This window comes from Rattus norvegicus, chromosome 12 (genome assembly GCF_021556685.1).
Source record: "Rattus norvegicus strain SHRSP/BbbUtx chromosome 12, alternate assembly SHRSP_T2T, whole genome shotgun sequence".
In the NCBI taxonomy this organism is placed as follows: Eukaryota; Metazoa; Chordata; class Mammalia; order Rodentia; family Muridae; genus Rattus; species Rattus norvegicus.
Window position 1 is genome coordinate 38496156 of NC_141545.1, and position 20356 is coordinate 38516511.

Here is a 20356-nt window from a genome sequence, read left to right on the forward strand (position 1 = left end):
GTGCCCAGCCATCCCACCACCACACAGCTCCCTAGACCAACAATAACCTCTGTATGGTGCCTAGCTAGAAAGCTCCAGACGGGGCCCCTGCTCTTCCTAGTTTAGAAAGGAATTGCCAGACAGAATCTGTAGCTGAGCATGCCTCTTATCCCCCACCACCTGCCACCACCAGAAGGCTGCTGTATCCATCTTAAACATTGAATCGTTAGTTAGCAAGACCTCCTAGATCACCTACTCCCTCCCCCCCTTTTTTTTAAAGACATATTTATTTTATTTATATGAGTACACTATAGCTGTCTTCAGACACACCAGAAAAGGGTATCAGATTCCATTATAGATGGTTATGAGCCACCATGTGGTTGCTGGGATTTGAACTCAGGACCTCCAGAAGAGCAGTCAGTGCTCTTAACCGCTGAGCCATCTCTCCAGCCCGTCCCTCCCCTTTTTTGAGACAGGGTTTCTCTGTGTAGACCAGGCTGACCTCGAACTCAGGGATCTGCCTGCCTTTGCCTCCCGAGTATTGCTAGGATTGCTCAACTCAGCCATCTGGATCCCTAGGTGGTTGCCTGGAGGCAGCTTTCACCTCTGCACTTGCTTCTGGACACTCTCTGTGCTCTAATGCTAAGTGGCCTTCAATGGATCTTCCAGAAACAGATCTGGTACTGAGGAAGCTCGGGCCCCACAGAGGCACACAGCCACTCTCTCAGTGAGGCCAGAGCTTATCCTCAAGGAAGACCCTAGATGGGTGGCTGGAAGGGCTCCTCTCAGAAACCTCAGGCTGGGGAGCCTGGAGACCAAATCCAGTGGTTTCAAAGGGCCAGGCAACAATGGGATGATAGGTGGGGGGAGGAGGTGTCGGTCACTGTGGTATCCCTTCCCAAGTTTGCCAGAGGGTGGGTTCCTTGTGGGGGTTTTGGGACTGCTTCACCTCTATTGGCAGAATGGCCTGAGGAAGTCTCAGTTGGGAGCAAAACCCAGATGTGTCCCCTTGGAATCTGGTTCCTAACCTTCCAGGAAGTTTCTTGTTGCACATCCACTCTGTGGGTGTGACCTTCCCTCGGCTTGTGTGAGCTTTTAGGTCCTTGAGACATCTGGAGGGCCCTGCCCAGCCACAGGACAGACAGGCTTGAAGTCTCCAGACCCCCACCTATCCATTTTTTTCAAGACAGGGTTTCTCTGTGTAGACCAGGTTGGCCTCAAACAAAGAGATCTGCCTGCCTCTGCCTCCCCCTTGTAGCCTCTCGACCCTTAAAGAGACTGCCATACCTGACCCAAGGGTAGCCAGCAGAGACTAGAGAAGCTATCCATGGGCATGTCCTGCCTAGACTCTGGACTCCGATTCGGTCTTAACTTGGACCCGGTCTCTGGCTGGGTCTTCTGTAGGTGTCTCTGCTGAGCTGCTTTGAGCCCCAAGGCAGTGTAACCAGCCAGAACCTTTGGAAGTTTGGGGTGGGGGAGGGATTTTTCTACCAACTGTGAAGTTGCCTTCCCAGGCCCAGTGGGGAGGCCAGGCCACCCAGGGCCTCATTCCCGACATTCTCCAGGAGGGCTGAGAAAGCAGGGAATGTGGTACCAAGATACAAGGGGGAGCCTGCTCCAAGCGGCAGCTCCAGACCCGAGCAGACTCACACAGTGTGCTCAAAACCAGATGTCCATGCTGGGAGGGAAAAAAAAAAATAGGGATTTTCATGACCCATCGTCAAAAATTCCACATGGGATATTGTAGCAGCCAAACTCTCCCTCCCTCCAGCCCCGTTCCCAGGCCCCACACCCTTCTCTGTTCTTGTCTCCTCCCCCACCTCTACCCTCAGACCCATCTCTGCCACCCCCAAACCCTTCACATGCTGAGATCCAAGAGAGATCTAAAGCTTGCACGCAGGATCCTGGCAGATGTCCTGATGGCACGTCGTCCTGGAATGGGTTTCTCACGTGACCTTTTCTATTTCAGCCTGACCTCCCAGCTCTTCCACCCACCCTTCTCCCACAGCCTCTCTGTTGTTCCTGGGCTACCCCAGGGCCTTTGCACTGGTCACCCTTGCAACCTGCTCCTTTTCGGAGTTGGCAGTATGCACTGTACCTTCCTCTGCCTCCTACCCTTCAGCCTACTGCCCTGCTTTCTTGATTCCTTTTCTTTTCCTCTTCCTTCTTCCCAAGAGCACCTACCACCTAGGCAGGCTTTGGTTATATTTACTTGTATTTAAGTATGCCCTTGGGGCCCCGGGGTGGGGTCTAATTCTGTGGAAGGCTGTTTGCCTTTTGCATTCAAAGTCCTGGGTTCAAGAAACAACCCCCCCCCCCAAAGCACCAGTTCATCCTCCCAGCAAGGTTACAGCACATAGTAGGTGCTTTGGGCTAGTAAATATTCTTCCAGAAGTGTCCCCGGGCATAGAGGGGCACTTACAGACAGGATTATCAAGCTGTGATTTGCACACTCTGCATGGGGTGTTTGCATTAGACCTCAGAGATCTGGCTTGTGGCCCGGCTCCTGCTGTTCCAGGAGCCTGCAGCAGAGACAGCCCCTGGGTCCTCTGGCCTCCGGCCACTAACAGCCAGGACCAAGGCATTGTGGTCCTCGTGGTTCCCTGCTCAGCTCCTGAAATGCTTGGCAGTGCCACAAATAAAGTCCAGACAGACGCGGAAGCGGGTGACTCTGCAGTTTCTTGTGGTGAAAGGGGGCGGAGGGTGGAAGGCTGGGGGCTCCAAACCACATCCTCGGAGATGCTCTTGCGGGGCTGTGGGGAGGGAAAGATGGATCACCTTGTGGCTGTGAGACACCCCCATCCCCCACCATTGTAGCTAATGCCACAGTACACTGGTACACTGCAAGTCCGCCCTCTGTGCTGTTAATGATGGAAACTATGGCTTCCTTTCCCATTTGCTGGGGCCTACGCTTGTGGGGCGGGGCTCGGGGATGGGCAGGTACATCGGTCTTTTGGTTTGCTTAACTTGTGAGGTGAAGGAGGTTGCCCTCAGGCTCAGGGACAGGTGCAGGCTCTGCAGCAGGCTTCTGGGATTTGCTTGTCCTCTAGACTGGGGCTGGCTGATCCTATCAGGCCCGAGGACTTCCAGCTTGCTTGCTCTGTCGGAATTTTCTGCCGACGCAGTTCTGAGTGAGCGAGAGACCTGGCCCTGGGGCCTTTCGGCATCTTTCACTGTAGACAGCATGCCACAGGCCCTTCGCACGTGCTGTGATGTCCGGATCTGGTCCTTGGGATGGCTGGGCAGGGCGCTGTTATTTCTCAGGTGAGTTCTGAGCCTGTCATGCTGGCTTCACCAGATTTGCCCCGGAAAACCACCGGTTTAATTTGACGACTTGGTGGTCTAGAACTGTTAACTTGAGTGGATCACTGGAGGAACAGGCTATTGCCTGAGGGAACTTCACCTGCCTAGAGGTTGGAATGTTAGGCCGTTAGAAACCATCGTGAAATAAATATGGCAGAGAGACAAGTTCTGGAAAACTCAAGGTTTTTTTTTTTTTTTAAAGGTTTATTTATTTCTTTAAAGGTTTATTTATTTTATATCAGTACACTGTAGCTGTCACAGACACACCAGAAGAACGAATCAGATCCCGGTACAGATGGTTGTGAGCCACCCTGTGGTTGCTTGGATTTGAACTCAGGACCTCTGAAAGAGCAGTCAGTGCTCTAACCACTGAGCCTCTAGATTTCCAGTGCTCTTTGAGCTTGATCAGTAACCACCTCTTTGTCTCCAATCCACTTATTTCTTTATTTTTGTATTTGTCTTTCCCTGAACTTTTTTTTTTTTTTTTTTTTGCTTCTTTTTTTTTGCAGCTGGGGACTGAACCCAGGGCCTTGCGCTTCCTAGGCAAGCGCTCTACCACTGAACTAAATCCCCAACCCCTGAACGTTCTTTTTTTAGGGCAGGGTCTTCCCTCGTGTGTCGCAGACTAGCTCTAGACTCCCCATCCCCCAGCTTCAGCCTCCAGAGTGGTGGGGGTGACAGGCTGTACCACCAAGCAGGGCTCTCAGGCCATCTTTGCTGAGTGCCTGGTACATGCCCTGAATGCAGCAGGGAGCTGAACAGGTACGGTCTGCACTTGGGCTGACAATATCTAAGCCACAAACGCCCACGGGAACTTCAGCTGGTGAAGAATGAGGAAAAAAAGCAGGTGCTGAGGTTGGTGAAGGACTTCTGAAGGGAAGGAGAGGGTGGACAGACATTAGAAGATGGTTGGCTGGGGCTGGGGATTTAGCTCAGTGGTAGAGCGCTTGCCTAGGAAGCACAAGGCCCTGGGTTCGGTCCCCAGCTCCGAAAAAAAAGACCAAAAAAAAAAAAAAAAAAAAAGAAGATGGTTGGCTGAGGGACCCCCACATGTAAATGACCTCGGTTAATTTGCCAAGCACTTAGGAAGGAATGATCGATTGATAAGAGGGTAGAGATGGATTTATTTACCTAGAATTATTTTTGTTATTATGTTGTGTATTGAAGGTAGGGCCTAACACATGCTGGGCAAGCACTCTCACTGAGCTATAAGCACTCAATCACTGAGCTACAAGCACTCTATTACTGAGCTATAAGCACTCTATCACTGAGCTTTAAGCACTCTATCACTGAGCTTTAAGCACTCTATCACTGAGCTACAGGCACTCTACCTAACCCAGTCCTATTCTATTTCTAATTTAAGACAGGGTCTCTCAAAGTTTCCCAGATTGGCCTTGAGTTTACTCTGAGGCCCAGGCTGCCTGCAACTTGCAATCCTCCTGCCTCAGCACCTCCAAGTAGTTGGGGTGACAAGTGTGTATTACTAGGTCAGGTTCTCACTTTTCTTTAAGATTTATTTATTTTTACGTGTGTTGGTGTTTTGCCTGTATGTATGTCCGTGTTGAGGGCACTAGATTCCCCAGAACTAGAGTTATAGACAGTTGTGAGCCACTGTGTGGGTGCTGAGGATTGAACCTGGGTCCTCTGGAAGAACAGCCAGTGCTCTTAGCAGATAAGCCATTTCTCTGGCCCCTTATTTTACTCTTTAAAAAGTATTTGACCTGGGGCTGGAAAAATGGCTCAGCCATTAAGAGCACTGAGGTCTTGAGTTCAGTTCCTAGCAACCACATGGTGGCTCACAACCATCTGTAATGGGATTCGATGTCCTCTTCTGGTGTGTCGGAAGACAGTTACAGTGTACTCATATACATAAAATAAATAAGTAAATTTTTTTTTTTCCGGAGCTGGGGACCGAACCCAGGGCCTTGTGCTTGCTAGGGAAGTGCTCTACCACTGAGCTAAATCCCCAACCCCTAAGTAAATCTTAAAAAAATTTATTTGGCCTGTGTGTATGTCTGAGTACTGTGGGTGTGCTTGGTCCTTACAGAGGACAGAGAGTTTGTTGGTCCCCTGGAACTGGAATTACAGATGGTCTTGAGCCATCGTGTGAGTGCTGGGAATTGAACCAGGGTCCATCTGGGAGAATATCCAGTGCTCTTAACCACTAAGCGATCTCTCCTGCCCTTACTTTGCAATTTGTTTTTGAGATAGGGTCTCATGGATTCAAGGGTCTGAGCTGGGCTTGAACCCTGGTATTTGGGTGAGGATGACCTTGAACTCCTGATCATCCTCCCTCCACTTCTAGGCAAGTGCTCTACCCACTGAGCCACAGTGTATTGGTTGGACACACTGCTATCTCTGAGCCATTGCTGGAATCCAGGCTCTTCGGCACTTACTCAAGGTTGCCTTCCTATCAGTTGGTACCTTTAGGTCTCCAAGGTTCCTATCCCCAAGAGGCCAGAAGCAAACAGGGTGTGGTGTTATGAGGGAAGTAACCCTTTTGAGGTACCAGTGTGTGGGATGGGGTGCGTTTAGTTCAGTGGATGCTTCTTGCTGCCAGGCTAAAGCCTGTGTGGGAGCACCGATTAGAAATCTGTGGCTGGGGGATTTGGGCAGGGCCGACGTTTCTCAGGTCTGGGTCTACTCTTGGGTCGTGTGGAATCAACACCAGACTGGGCCAAGGCTTTGGAATAAAGCACCAGAGTCACTGTGGGAAGTGTCTGCCCTTCCCTGTGGCTCAGGAGAACAGGGCTCCACAGTTTATAGCAGCTAGCCCTCTTTAGGGCAATGTTTCCTTCTGGCCTCAGTGGCTTTGCCTTACAGAGACTTGGGTGGGGGAGCTGTAGAGACTTCCATGTGACCCTCGACGTCCCTCCAACCCCTGTCATCCGTGCCTAAGGTTGACAAAAGCTGGGGGGGAGTCGGAAGACACCCCAACTCTTTCTCTGTAAGAGAGAAATCTGAACCTATGCAAATGAGGGAGTGTCCTTCTAGATGACTCCAGGGGACCAGTAGGAAGGCTGGAGAGGGAGGCTAGCCTTGTCTCTTCCCTCCTCCAGGCGATCCAGCTGGCCTTCAGCAGGTCTGGTTCTGGGCCCTTACATTGCCAGCTGGGCGGCCAAAGAGTGGGTGCAACGCCATGGGTGTGTGCCCCTGACCTCTGACTCCTGTTCCAAAGGGCATCCGCCCATTCGTACACTTCCTTTTTTTTTTCCACTCTTGGACTCGGTTCCCCCTCCACCATCTGCCCCTCGCCCCGACTCAGAGCTCAGGGGTGGGGAGAGGGTGCAGGAACCCCAGTACCCCTGAGGAAGAGGCCCTTGCCCTGGTAACCGCACTCCCGCCGCAGCCATTCCCTAGGGGCTCTCTTGTTGGCAGAACCGAATCTGCTGAGACTTCACTCCAAAAAAGGAAAGTTAAATTAAAAAAAAAAAAAAATCAAACTCTCCAACGCGTCTAGGGAAAGCAGAAGAGGAGGGAGGAGGCGGCGGCTGCAGGGCTGGGTTCCCTAGCTCGGCTGCTGTTAAGATCTAAGGCTGAGAGGGCTCACTATGGGGCAGGTCAATGAGCCCTACTGCTTGCTAGTGGGCAAGCTCCTACTGGGGCTGGGTGGACCTGGTTGGGTATCCAAGAGTGGGCCACTGGCCCAGTGCGCAGCCTAGGCACGGGTCCTGGAAAATTCCCTACGGACGTTCACTTTAGATATCAGGGGGTCCGGGTGACAGGGCAACGCAGCGCGACCCGCGTGCTATGAACTCGCGTGGGCCTCTCCAGGATCTCATATTCCAGTCACTGAACCAGATCGTCACTGGCAGTGGTCCGCGGAGTCTTTCCCAAGGGCTAATCTCCCAGGCGAGGCCCAGAGCGTCGCTGAGTATCTGCGTGCGACTCTGAGGGCTCCGTGGGTGGCCCTCCCGGGGCGTCGTCTCCGCATCCCCTGGACACTCCTGAGTTATAATTTAATAGCTGAAACGCGATTCCCGTGAAGTCTCTGGGGTTCGCGGAGGAGGAGGGGGCGGGGAGGTATTTGCTCCGCCTTCTTCGGCGAAAAAACGCAGCTCGGGGTGCGCGCACGGCGGCGGGGTGCGCAGGCCTGGAAGGCGTGCATGCGGGCCCTTTAAGGCGGTCGGGGCGGGCTTCCACGAGGCTCCGCCCCTCGCTCCGCCCCTCGCCGCCAGGAGCGGAGCCGCGGGCAGCGCAGGCCGGGCCGCATCCCCGTACCCGCGCCAGCCGCCCGCGCCCGCCATGCGCGCCCCGCAGCGGCCCGCGCGCCCGGGCCCCGCGTCGTAGCGCGGCGGGCGGAGACCGCAGGCTCCTAGCCCGTGCCCGCCGCGTCCTCGAGCCCGATCGGCGCCGTAGCCCGGCGCCAGCGCCCGGTGCCGCCGCCGGCGAGGTGAGTCGGGCCGAGTGCGCGGAGGGCGGCGGGGAGCGGGTGGCTTCCGGGCCGGGGCGGCGCACGCGGCGGAGTTGGCGCCCCCGAGGGGACGGGCGGCGCGGCGGGGAGCGCGCGGGGGCGCGGGAACTTCGGGAACTCTCGGGACCTTGCAGGGCGGTGCAGGCCGCGACCCCAGCACCCGGGACCCTGCAGGATGGAGCAGGCCAAGACTTAGGGACCTGCGGGGTGGAGCAGGCCGAGAATCGGGGACCTTGCGGGATGGAACAGGCCGAGAACCGGGGACCCTCTAGGCGGTACAGGCCCCGACCTGGGTACCTCCTGGGTGGCGCAGCCTGAGGACCTGGGGACTCTGTAGGGTGGCACGGCCTGAAAACTGGGGAACCCTGCAGGGAGATGCAGGCCGGGACCAGGGACCCTCTGGGATGAAGCAGCCGGGACCTGGGGACTCTTTAGGGTGGTACAAGCCAGGACTCGGGGACCTTCTGAGATGGCATCAGCTAAGACCCAGGAACCCTGCAGGAAGGTGCAGGCCAGGACCTGGAGACCCTCCCGTGGGTGGTTCAGGTCAGGATTCCGGAGTCCTGCGGGCAGTTTGGGCCAGGACCCTGGTGCCCTCCGGTATGTTTTGAAGGCCAGGCCCGGGGATCCTGCAGCATCAGGGTGGCGTAGCCTGAGGACTGACTGATGGACTCGTGTTTTGGAGAGGGCCAGTACTCGTGGACCCTCTGTTGTGGCGCAGCTTGAAGACCAGGATTCTTAGGGGTGGGTGGCGTAGCTCTAGGACTTGGGACCCCTCCCGGCGGCTCGCCCCAGGGACTCTGGGTGCCACAGGTCAGGATCTGAGACCCCTGAGGGGTGGTGCATTCTAAGGACCCAAGGACCCTGTGGGCGGCCGCGCCCCCCCTCCAGTGACGCGGCGCCGCCTCCTGTTCCCTCCCCCTGGCCGTGCAGATACTTCGGATGCCACTAGTTTGGGAAGTTGCAGATCCGAGCCTAGCGGGGCAGCCCGGAGCCCCAGCGCCCCCAGACGCGCGTGGGAAGCGGCCTCCCCTCCCGACCTTGAGGGAGGAGAGCCGGGCGGGCGTCCAGACAGGCGGTCCCTCGGGCCTCTGGAGCTGGGGGCGCCTAGCAGCGGCGGCTGAATAATCTTTACATTGTAGCTTTATTCGCACAGCCAGGTCCACCCGCCGGCGTGCGCGCGCCCTCCCCGAGAGTCTGGTGCAGGCAGCGGGGGCGGATCCGTTCGTTCTCAGCCTCCTCCCTTCCTCTCCTTCTCCTCCCCCCTGTTGGTGAGAACTGGTTTTATTACGATTACGTTTTTTTTTTCCTCTCTCTCTCTCTCTCTCTTTGCAGATTTGGTGGAGGGATGTGTGAGAGGGGAGGTAGGAGTGGGAGGCAGAGGATCCCTTGGGGCTCTGTGGGCAGTGTTAGGGTGGCCTTGGCTTTGCCCTTTTGAATGTAGCTCTGGTCTCTGCGGCTGCTTTGATGAAAGGGGCTCTGAGGCCAGGCGCGTGTTGGGGGGGGTGCATCTCAGGCCACTGCTGGGGACTTCGTGGGTGGCCTTTTTTTTTCTTTTTAATTGTAGAGGAGGGGGCAGAATAGTCAGAGGAAGGCTGAGGTGGCTAGAAGCCCTAAGCGTTCTGACTGGTCCTGCAGCTCAGCTCCTGGGTTCGAATCTTGGGTAGCTGACTGATGGGGCGTGGGGGCGGGGTGGCAGATGACTTCACCTGTCTGTGCTTTTGGGCTTCTCTTCTGCAGAGGGTAAAAACAGTTCCCAGGTCTGGGGCGCTTCTGGGAACCGAGTCTTTGCAGAGGGTCCTTGGGTAGGTTACTATGACTACTGTTATTCCAGATTCTCATCCTTGCTCTGTCTTTGGATTGGGGAAACCCACGAGAGTGTCTGCCCCACCTTTGGGAGCTGGGAGGGTCTGACGGAGGAGGCCCTGAGGATGGAGAAGGGCCAGGCCTCAGCCCATTGAGCACAGGCAAACACAGAGTTGGCAGCCAGCTGAGCTGCATTGAGTGTTGGAGGGGGTGGTGAGGGCATTTCGGGTACTGCCTAGCTTCCCTGCACTCCTTGTCCCTGTTTGGAAATTTACCGCTGTTTCTTTGGGGTGCCAGGGGAGCCTGTGGTCTTAAAGTCCAGACGTGGGGGTGGGAATGAGTGGCCAGACCTAGCCTCTTCCCACGGAGCTATTTACGCTTGCAGGGGAATCAATACTATTGATAAACCCATGTCGGTGGTAATGTGGCTGTCAGGCCCCGGTGAGGGATGGAGACCCCTCCTGTGGCTGTGCCCCTCCCCCCTTGGTGAGGGCTCATGGCTTAATCCCTTCTTTTTTCCCAGTGAATACTCAGGCTATCTCCCAAAGGTTTCCTAGCTCTGCAAACAGGAACTGAGCTGCCATACAGCTGGATCTGGATTGTTCTGGGCCAGCAGGTGCTTGCCACTCTACCGCTCCCTCTCCACAGGGACCCCCGATTCCCGGCTGGAAATGAACTCTTGTTTCTGGCTTGGGTCCCACCCAAAACTGGTGGTGGGGAATCCTGTGTTAACCTCTGAGATGGGGGTGACACCCAGTTAAGAGGGGAGATTGATCCAGTGGGAGCTTCCCACATGCTTATCCCCAAGGGCTGGATCTGTTTTTTCTTTTTTTTTTTTTCTCTGTCTGCATATTTTCTCTGCTCTGTTTCCCGTTCATGTCTCCAGTACTACCTAGCAGCTTCCCCAGGTGATACCTTGGGGACAGTCCTCCAAGGGCGGTAGCTTTCGGCAGCTGGTGATTCCTGCTTAAAGTGCCCAGGGTGTGCGTGTGCGTGTGCGTGTGTGTGTGTGGGTGTGTGTGTGTGTGTGTGTGTGTGTGTATAGAGGCAGCTGTCTGGGGAAGGCAGGGCTACACAAAGCCAACTGGAGTGAGTAGCTTAGAAGACCCACCTCCCTGGAGAGGATGAGAAGCTTGGAAAGGGTCAGGTGAGTCTCCTTAGGGGAGGCTGACAATTGGAATCCACTTTAGTAAACCAGGTGAATTCTGTTCTCTGAGTTGGTGGATCTGCACTGCAGTAGCAAAACAGTGGCATCCAGGAAAGAAAAAACACACACTGACTGTGTGCCATCGTTCAGAAAGCACTTACTGTGTGCATGGCAGCCTCAGAAAGCACATAACTGTGTGTGCCAGCGTTCGGAAAGTGCCTTTGTGTGTGCACCGGTACGTTCTGAGGTGGGCTGTGGGGACGTGGCTGTCCTATTTTATAGATGGTGTCACAGAGGCCCTGAGAGGTTTCGGTGACCGGCCTTGGAAGCTGTGGCTAACACCTGGGTTGTTCGTGGATCACACAGCAGACAGCCTTGGCTGCAAAGAAGGGAGCAGGAACTGACCTCTCCTGGGGTTGGCACCTGCCCATCTTTGCAGGGCTGTGGGGGAGGGCAGCTCAGAGACTGGGAACTTGTTCTCCCAGGGTTTGGAGAGGGGGCGGTGCCAGCAGCAGGCTGGCATTTCTTTGAAGTCTCATTTTATCTCAAAACACTCATGCAAATTTTTGGCATCTGCCTTGGCGACAGTGCCGTGTTTATTTTGAAATGAAAACAGGGGTTTGAATTATTTAGCATGGTGTCTAACGGGGCATAAAGCTGCAAGCAGGGAACCCTGAAAGAAGCCTAGAGCTGCCGCCGCCGCTGCCTCGCCTCTCCCTGGGGAATCTGGCTGTGGACACTTAGCCTGTGTTTGGAGAGGTCCTTGCTCAGCCTTTGCTCCTGAGAGCGCCACAGGTCAGAAAGTGCAGTTGTCCAAGGTCACAGGGGGACTGTGTACCAGTGGTCGCAGTGAGTAAAGACAGATTCCTCCTAGTGACACATCTCTGTGTTAGAGCAGCGTGCTGGCACCCCACATTGCCTTGCTCATGGGTCCCCAGCTGATCATGACCTTCTGGTCCATAGATACTTAAAAGATCATGGAAGCACAAGACAGATTGCCCGATCCATTATGTCTGAGCTGGTGGTTGATTGAGCATAGCTTTGTAAAGCTTCCAAAATGTCTTCACAAGCAGTGTGCCCAGGCTGGAACCTCTAAATAGGACTTGTTGGTCTCACCTGTCAGGTTGGAACCTTGCCCTCCACTGCTGGGATCTAGTGGAAGTTTGGTCCTTAGAACCACAGCATCAAGTTGTTCTGTTCTGGGGAAGTTACTTAACCTCTCTCTCTAAGCCTTAGTTTGCTCATCTGTGAGATGGGGCCACGACCATTGCTGCTGCTGCCACCGCTGCTTGGGTACTTAATATTCTGTGGGCCACACAAGCCCATATGTGGCTTCTGATCTGCTGTCACCATATGTAGCTTCCCCATTGGAGAGCAAGACTCAACTGAAGAGTTTGTCATGGGGACTCATGTCCTTGCATATGCTGTGTGGTCAGACAGGTTATGTTTCTCTTGTCTTTCTTTCCCTGATAATTCCCCCCCCCCCCCCAGTACTCATACCCACGCCCTTGGGTGCTAAGCAAGCATTTGTACCACTGAGCTCTGTACCCCTAGTCTGGAATCCTCCTGAAGGCTGCTGGTAGGCTCTCCAGGTGACTGGTTAGCCTAGTCTCTTCCCTTGACCCCAGGTTGGGACTTGTTATCCTCTGGAGACTGAGGGCTCCTCCCCTCTCCCTGGTTGGTGACTCATGGCTCCGCTGCCTCTCTGTGCCCTGGGAGCTGAAGTTTCCCCTCCCACCTGTAATCAACCTGCTTGGAGATCAATAGCAGCTTGGAGGATGGGAATCTGCTAATGGGAATAAAGGCAGCAGTGGTGGTACCTTCTGGTATGTTGGGGGTGGTTTCCCCTTCCTCCTTTGGGGTGTTTTGGAAAGATCATACTGTGACTTCCTGTGATCCTCTGTTCCTTCCTCTCCCACTGTGTCCAAAGACTCGAAGCTCCTGAACAGGTGGCTTTGTTTAATTTTAGTTCACCGAAACGGCTTTAATGGCTGCCTGGTTGCCCTGTGTCCAGTGGCTGCTGGGTGTAGGAACGAAGCCGGCAGCGAGCTAATTCCTCCCATTCTGTGGGCTTCCCATGCTCCATGCTATCTCCTGTGAATGGCTTCGTAGGCCCCTGGTTCCCAACTCATGGCCTCAGTTTTTCACCATCCTCTGACACTGTATGTGCAGCCACTGGGGAATTAACAGTAGAGGGAATGTTCTAGAGTGTCTTCTGCTTCAAGTCTTTGCAGCAACTGAGGTTGGTGGTACCCAGGACTGGAACCGTTGTAACCACTGCTCCTGGTTGTTTAGTCCTTATTGGATCCAGGGTCAAGCCAGTGCTGGGTAAGTTCTCTCTCAGCAGAGCCACATGCTAAGCTTTCTTCTTACTCTTTTTTTTTTTTTAAAGATTTATTTATTCTATATAAGTACACTGTAGCTGTCTTTAGATACATCAGAGGAGGGCATCAGATCGCATTACAGATGGTTGTGAGCCACCATGTGGTTGCTGGGATTTGAACTCAGGACCTCTGGGAGAGCAGTCAGTGCTCTTAACCGCTGAGCCATCTCTCCAGCCCTCTTTTTACTCTTTATGTGGGAAACAGTCTCTCTCAGAGTCACCCAGGCTGGTCTTGACTTTGGAGTCCTTTCTGCCTCAGCCTCCAGAGTAGCTGAGAAGAACTCTGCTGAACTTAATCATTAATTACAAAGGAAGTGAGAAGAAGCCTGCGGGTCGGGGAGCCACAGGCCCATGAGCAGTGTGACTGGAGAGTCTGACACTCTGGCGGGTGGTGATGTCTGTGCACCGACTCGGACCATTGCCGTGAGTCTGGCAGCCCTGCAAGGCCAAAGTCCCACAACCTTCCTGTTTCCCCTTTCCCAGGCTTAGCATGGGTGGCTTTGTCCCTGTGCACTCACTGGGTGGCAGGCACATACTGAATAGTAGCTGCTGATCCAGCCGGGTCCCTGGTGTGCTGGCATGTCCCTGACTTCCCTGGTCCTCTGGGGAGGACCTGTCTTTTTTTTTTTTTTTTTTACTATGAGTTAATATACCGCGGATGTCTTTTTATGTTTTTCTTTTGGGGGGCGGGGCAGGGTCTTTTTTAGTGTTTTATTACTGTGTAGAGACACCACGTCCAAGACACCTCAGGAAAGAAAGTGTTTGAGTTGGAGCTTGCTTACAGTTTCTGAAGATTAGTCCCCGATTGTCATGGTGGGAAACAGACAGGCATGGGACTGAACAGTAGCTAAGAGTTTTACATCCCTGATCCAAGGCAGAGAGGGAGGGAGGGGGAGGGACATACAGGCAGACACAGACAAGACAGGGGCCTACCATGGGCTTTTGAACTCTCAAAGCTCCCTCCCTCCCAGTGGTGTACTTCCTCCAGCAAGGCCACACCTCCCAGTCCTTCCCAGACAGTTCCACTGGCTGGGGAGCAAGCATTTAACCATATGAGCTTATTGTGGAAGCCATTCTCATTCAGACCATCACAAGGTCTCACTCAATTTGTAGCCCAGGCTGACCCCGAACTCTCAGTGGTCCTGTCTCAGGCTTGTGAGTGCTGGGATGACAGGCATGTGTCACCACAGCTAGCCACATGTTCTCCCAGAGCTGCTGTTCACTAAAAAAGGTACATACTGGCAAGAAGAAGTAACGCTTTCTGAACCGCAGAAGGCTCCGGGCTTCCTAGAAAGGCACTTTCATAAAAACAAAACAAAACAAAAAACAAACAAAACAAACAAACAAACAAAAAAACAATGCTGTCAGGGAAGACAGTGGGGAGCATGGAGGTGGGTACTGCTTGCAACTCCCTTGGGTTCCATTCCCAAGGCAGTCGGGCTGGGTGTGGGTGTGTGCAGGCACTCTGATCATGAACCACTCTTCCTGTGTGTCCCTGGCATCCATTGTATATGTGGTCATATTGCACACTGATTGCCGTGTCCTGGGTCATACTGGTCTGTTCTGATACAGAGTGTACTTACCCCCAGGGTTTTTTTTTTTTTTTTTCTACTTTTCGGAGCTAGGGATCGAACCCAGGGCCTTGCGCTTGCTAGGCAAGCACTCTACCACTGGGCCAAATCCCCAACCCCACCCCCAGGGTTCTTAAGGGTGCCATCCACTGTTGGTCGAGGGCACCTGGGCTGGTGTGATATATAACCCTCCCCACCCCAGTGTCCTCTCCCCCACCCCCCAAGTGTACTCCCTCCGCTTCTCCCTATGTAGCCCTGGCTAATCTTGAATTCAGAGGTCTGCCTGTCTCTGCCTTTTTTGTATTGCAATTAAGGGCGTCTGCCACTAGGCCTGGGCTGCATTAAAAAAAAAAATTCTATTAAATACAGCTTTCGGGGTCCATAAATGTTTGACGGATCTGTCTCTACATAGGTGGATCTGGCATGTCGTGGGGAGGTCCCTAAGACTTTGGCCCCTTTTGTAGCTTAATGTACGTTTTTGTACCTGATGACATAGGCCCTGGAGTCATGTAGAGTATTCCCAAGACCCCTGCTTCTGGCTTGGGCCAGTGGCTATACCCCACTGTTGCATTCAGTAGAAGTGGCTGACTCTGGGCACGATCCATTTGCTTCTCAAATAACGGTGCCCTGTGTTGAGTGCCGAGTGGTTTCTGGGTGACTTGATGCCTGTCATTTTCAGAATTCTCACCAGCTCCCCCCTCCCCGTCCCCCAAGAAGAGTTTTTTATTGGATGAAGAGGAGGAGTGAGGAAGAGAAGAAAGGAGAAAAAGGGCTCTCACCAGCTTTTAACACTTCCTGTTTTCCCTTTGCTTCGGTGACTAAAGAGCTCTGCAGGTCTGCGTGGGTCTGTGTTTGGGTTTTTTACCCATGTCACCCTGGGTCCAGATTCCTTTGTCTTGGCTACCAGCATTGATTTTATCTTATCATGGGGATCCCCCCCCCCCCCCCGAGCTGGGGACCGAACCCAGGGCCTTGTGCTTGCTAGGCAAGCGCTCTACCACTGAATTAAATCCCCAACCCCTATCGTGGGGAGGTCCAGGGGAAGGTGCTATGTGGGGTGTCTTGTGTCCCCAGCGCTCTGTGGTGGGGAGGGTGCTCTTCTCACTGATGTTCCCTGGGAGAAACTGAGGCTATCCAGGGAATGGCTTGTCTGCCCTGGGCAATTGACTTGGGGGGTTTCTACAGCCCAAAGAAGAATGTGCCCTGGGGTGGTGGGATGTCACCCTTTGGTGGTCTGGGACCTTAGAGCCCTGCCCCATGCTTTAAGACTCTTCTGCTTCCTCCTAGACTCGCTTAGGAGACTCACTCTGGTAGCGCTGGACTGGGAAGGGAGGGGGGTGAGAACCCCAGGGGGTGGCTGAGGGCAGGGACAGGTGTGGGGCTCTCTGTGGGTGGTGGTGGGGACACCACAGCATCCAGGTGGTTTGGGATTAGTCTTTCCTGACCTGGTTGGGCTCCATGGTCAATCTCTCTTGGGAAAGTAACCCTGAGGTCAATCTCTTGGCCCAAGTGGCCTCCCGGGTTAATTGCTCCTTGGCAGGTGTCCCTGGGGTCAGTGTCTGCTGCGCAGGTGGCCAGAGGATCAATCTGTGTCCCCTTTCCCCTTACCCCTTAGGCCAGTTGTCCTGGGGCTGGTGGCTGGACTGGCCTTCTGTCTTTGAGTGCATTTGGCTTTCTATGACTTGTGTATGCTCTGGACCCTTGAGGAAGTCTATCCAAGCCTAGGTCTGGACAGGCCTGTGTGGCTGGCGGGGACTTAGAGCAGAGGGGTGACCTTCACTCCCTAGTAAAGGGACAAAAGGAGCCAGGGGGCTCCCCCTGCAGACTTGACTCAGCTGCTCCAGGCCAAGGCTCATGCATGAACCCCGGGCAGGGGATACCCTTCCCCCAACCCCTCCTCTCCCTCACAACACCCCGTCTCCCCTCCCACAGCTGTCTTCAGGGAGGACACCCCCCCATGCTTCCTCTCCCACAGCTGTCTTTGGGGGGATGATAGCTTCCCTAGTTCCGAGCTGGCTAAGAGAAAGCCAGGGGGACACCTCCTTACTTTAGGCTTTTGCTTAGTGTGGGGCTCAGGTGGGCACTGGCTTGCACTAGCTTCCCTCAGACCCTTTCTTTAGCCCTGAAACCTGCTGTCACCTAGCTCAAAGCCCTTCCCTTGAGGCAGGTAGAGGAACATGAGGTGACCCTACAGGTGCTCCCCCACCTCCTGAATATTCGTCTTGCTTATTTCCTTGGAGAGGCTTATTCTGCAGCTGCCTACCCTTGTGGGTAGAATCTGCCTTCGGGTATGGAGGGTGACGTAGGGCTGGAGTTTGCTCTGTGGTCTTATGTGTGGAGGTCCTCTATTGGGGCCTTTAAGTCTTAAGTGTCAGAGACCAGGCCTAGAGATGTCTCAGGCCCCATCCGTCTTCATGCTGGCCTCTGCAAGGCCCACTGAGTCACACTGAGAGAATCCTGTGTGACCTGGTATAGCCATAGCAGCCTGCCTGGCACACATTGGGCTAATGGGACCAGCCTGTTGTGGGAGAGCTAATAATGGGACCGGCCTGCTGTGGGAGAGCTAAGTTGGCTTTGGGGACCCTGAGGTTCTAGGAGTTTGTCCTAGGCCTGCTGAGCCGCATAAGCACACTGTGGTCTGCGACCTGGGTGGTCCCAACTGAGCCTTGGGAAACTGAAGTTGAACCTGGTTCACCTTTGCTGTCCCGAACCCTTTTTTCTTTTCTCTTTTCTTTTTTTTTTTTTTCCCGGAGCTGGGGACCGAACCCAGGGCCTTGCGCTTGCTAGGCAAGCGCTCTACCGCTGAGCTAAATCCCCAATCCCCCCCCCCCCACCCTTTTCTATGTGTGGACCAGGCGCTGGCATGGGTTGGTCAGTGTCTCCTTCCTACTGGAGTTCTCCTCAGAGGACTCTAGGAGGTGACCTTCAGTGGTGAGAAAGTCCTGCTGCTGCAGCGAGGTGACCCCTGAATGCAGTGGTGTCCTCTTAAGAGGGGCTGATAGGATGGACAGAAGACATAGGACAGGGACAGAGGCAGGACTGCCATGGACTGCAGGCCGCTGGGAATGTGGATGGTTAAGGATAAGTTTTCATGGGATTCCCAGAAGGACCAGCCCTGCCCTTGAGCTTGGACTTCCGGCTCCAGCTGCAAAACCATCAAGAACTGTGAGCCCTTGGGGGCTTCTCGTTGCCAGAGTCACTCTGGGAAGTGGATTGTTTCTCAGCAGTGGCCCTAGCTGTCCACACCATAGGATACCTTTAAAACCCCAGTTGTGCTGGGTGTGGTGGAGCATGCTGGAAATCTGTTCTGGAGAACTGAGGCAGAAGGGTCACAAGTTCAAGGTCCGTCTGGGCTGCATGGTGAGATCCTACCTACACACACACACACACACACACCATGGGGCCAGGGAAGTGGCCTAAAACAAACCTGGTGACCTGAGTTTGGTCCCTGGAACCCCATGGAGATATGGAAGGAGGGAGCTCACTCCACAGAACTGTCCTTACTTAGGCTTAAACATACATGTCATGCCCACGTCCCCCTATATATGAACACATAAAAAAAGACCTAAGACCAATGGGAAACACTTATATACAACAGTATGAAGTAATTTTATGGTTGGGGAGGTCAGTACAACATGAACTGTAGTAAAGGGTCACAGCATGAAAGGTTGAAACACTGCTCTGATCCCGGTGCTTGGAAGGATCCCTGGGACTTGCTGGCCAGCCAGCCTAATCTAATTGGAAGGGCCTGTGCCATAGCGGGAGACACCCCATCTCAAAACAACAACAAAACAGGGTTAGGCAGGATCTGACCAGCACTTGAGATGACCTCTCACCTCCATCCATATCCATGTGTCCACACCCACACACTCTCAAACAAAACCGACTCAGATTGATCCAGCTGGCCCAGTGGCGAGCTAGGTCTGGCTGGCAGGGCCTGTGCAGCTCACCACCCCTGCCCCTTCTGTGCCTGCCATGTTGGCCTTGACGGCTCCTCCTTATGTGTTCCTCCACCCCAGGGCCTTTGCATACTCTGCCTGAGGTGTTTCCCACTGGGGCCTCTCCAGCTTTGCTTCCATAGGCTCGCCCTGGCTGTGTGAGAGTGTAATGTACTAGGTCTTTGTGCTGTCCTATAGTGTGTGAGACTGTCACCCCAGCTACACCCCAAGTTCCTGAATGGTGAGGATACATGGTGGGTACCCCAGGACTGCCAAGGATCGGAGTCTCCCATCTGTCTTCATGTCTGATACCTTTGTCTGGGTTGCAATGCCCGAGTCCAGGCACACTCTTTCTCTGAAGCTGTGACTGCTCTGGGCTGGAGTGGAACAGGCCTAGGTACCCATGAGCCCCAGGGTCTGGATCTGTCAAGCAGGCAGCTACCTTTAACAGTGTGGCATGTATATGGGTGGATGTTGTCCTTGCATCCTGGCTCCTTGGGAACAGGCGTGCACACTGGTGTGACAGCTGTGGGTATCCTGTGTCAGATGTTCACTCTGCCCTAGTGCCAGAGCTGATTGGGGATATTGGAACCCTACTGTGCCTCTCCTGGACTGGTCCTTCCAAGTCCTGGTCACCAGAGTGCCCAGTTGCCCATTTTTCAGATAGGGAAATTGAGGCACACAGTAGTGTTACTGTCATGTGCCATTCTGAGTGGCAGGTGGCCTGGGCAGGAACTTTTCTGTCCTTGAGGTCCTTACCTTTGATTGGCTGGAACAGTCCCTGCCCTTCTTTGCCTCTGGTCACTGCAGCTTGTTCCTCAGGGCCACCCTCCAAGGCTCCATCCATAGCTTTGGCTGGCTCTGCGGAGTGGGAGGTTGACCCTGCTATCTTGGCTTCTCCTTGCCAGTTATTAATAGCATCCGCAGCACTGACAGGAAGCTGCATTCCCCCACTGTATATGCCTCCCCCCCCCCCCCCCCCCCGTGTCCCTGGCACCTGGGTTCCGCTATTGTCCTTGTCACAGCTTCGTGGGAACACCAAGGCAGGGGACCGTACTGCAGGTTTGCTGTGTGACCTTCAGGTTTGTGCTGCCCTCTCTGTGCCTTGAGTCCCTTGTCTGGGCATCTGGGCTCTCTGGGTGCTGAAAGAGTACTTCTAGGGGTTTGGGAGACTTTGAGGTGTGGGGCATTGTTGATCTGAGGCAGGGGAAGCTGATAAGTTACTGCCGTGGGAGGGTCTTGGGCACCAGAGGCCCTCCTCTATTTTCCGGCCAGAAGGTGACAGAAAAGGCTTTGAAGCAGGAGTGTTTCATGGGGCCCTGGGTCAGCCTGACTGGTTGTTGTCATTCTGTCCCTTTGATACTGCCATGGGGGTCCTGGGTCCCAAGTGGTCCAAGGGCCAGAGTGGCTTTGAGTGGCTGTGAGACTCTACCTCCCCTGGCTAACAGCCCCTTCAGTCCTCACTCTGTGTGCCACTTGTTCTGGAAGGCCCACCCGTGTCTCACCCCGCTGTCCAGCTGTACCTTGCAGAGTTCTGTGCCTCGCCTGGTGACACCTGGAGGCTTCACAGAAGATACAGGATCCATCGATGCTCTGATTGTTCATGGCCTCAGCTGTGCAGAGGAGGGTGTGGAGGAGGTCTCCGTAGGGAGGAACTTGCAAGAAAAACCCAAAACCCAGAATCTCCGAAAGAGTTAGTTACTCCAGGATGCTGATCGCTAGCTAATTTGTTTCACCTAGGGGGAGGTCTCAGGTGATGGCCTCTACCTGAATCACATTCTCATAAAAGCTAGACTGTGTGCTTGGGGCTGGGTA

General features: G+C 54.2%; 1 protein-coding gene across 52 annotated transcripts in view; it reads left to right on the plus strand.

Moving 5' to 3' along the window:
* Positions 1-7452: 7452 nt before the first annotated feature.
* The window catches only part of Ncor2 (nuclear receptor co-repressor 2), a 162646-nt gene continuing 149742 nt past the window's right edge, over positions 7453-20356 (plus strand). For all 52 annotated transcript variants that reach the window (NM_001437571.1, NM_001108334.2, XM_087578889.1 and 49 more), the window contains 1 exon segment: positions 7453-7675. The gene's annotated coding sequence lies outside the window, so the exon portion shown is untranslated.